At 48.7% G+C, this 1,044-nt stretch overlaps 1 protein-coding gene across 1 annotated transcript in view; it reads right to left on the minus strand.

Moving 5' to 3' along the window:
* Positions 1–1,044, minus strand: part of NHS (NHS actin remodeling regulator) — an 86,925-nt gene that overhangs the window by 316 nt on the left and 85,565 nt on the right.

Below are 1,044 nucleotides of genomic sequence, written 5' to 3' on the forward strand. Positions count from 1 at the left end.
CCGGGGCGCGAGCCTCCAGGGCTGAGAGGTGTTCCTGCGGCTGCGCAGGGGCGCCGGCGCAGTTGCGCGCGTTTCTTGCCGCCTGAAGAAGCTTCGTGGAGAGGGCTCGGCGGGGTGAAGCTACCAGGCGCGTGGCCTCCCTACTGTCATTGGTTGGTTATTTGAACATTTTGCTTTTTTAATGTAATTCTGTCCCTCATTCCCCCGCCACAAACGTTGACGTTGACTCTATCCTAGGAGTGCAAATCACTGTTGAAATTCGAAGGCGGACAGGGGGCGGGCCATAGTTTTGCAGGTTTGGTTCAAATAAGGGACGAGTTATTTTAGAAAGTTGTTGACCTCGTGGATAGGTAATACAGACCCTGGAGCTGGATATACTGGGGTTGAATCCCAGTCGCAACATTTAGTTGCTCCGAGGCTTTGGGCAAGTTAAGTAATGGCCCTGTGCTTGCGCATTCGCATCTGTAAAATGGGCACAATGTCGGGAGTACATGAGTTTGAGTAAGCAAAGCACTTAGAACACTATCTGGCACATAAACTTGCTATGTAATACAGGGTACATGACGTTATTTAGTGGCATATTATCATATGTATATTGAGGCTGCCCTTCAGAAGGCGGCACATTATGTGGGGCACCTGGGTGGCTCAGTTAGTTAAGGGTCTGACTCTTGATGTCTGCTCTGGGCATGGTCTCATCCGTAAGGAGTTCGAGCCCCGCTTAGGGCTCTGTGGGGCTCTGTGCTAACAGCACAGAGCGTGATTCTGCCCTTCCCCTCCCCTGCTCCGTCTGTTGCTTTCTCTAAGATAAGTAAACCTTAAAAGGCACAGTCTCAGTAACTGTCAGAAGCAAAGTAGGTGAGTATTTTAAAGTAAAGCCATAAATCTTTTCCTGGCTCACAAAAGAGCTACCAGTAAAGTATAGTATATATTGGAAATGTATTCTCTCAAATACAAAACGAGATTAGAGGGATGCCTGGCTGGCTCAGTCAGTAGAGTGTGAGATTCTTGATCTTCGGATTGTGAATTGGAGCCTCACAACCCTAT

The sequence above is a fragment of the Crocuta crocuta genome, unplaced genomic scaffold (assembly GCF_008692635.1).
Source record: "Crocuta crocuta isolate KB4526 unplaced genomic scaffold, BGI_CrCroc_1.0 scaffold657, whole genome shotgun sequence".
NCBI classification, from domain to species: domain Eukaryota; kingdom Metazoa; phylum Chordata; class Mammalia; order Carnivora; family Hyaenidae; genus Crocuta; species Crocuta crocuta.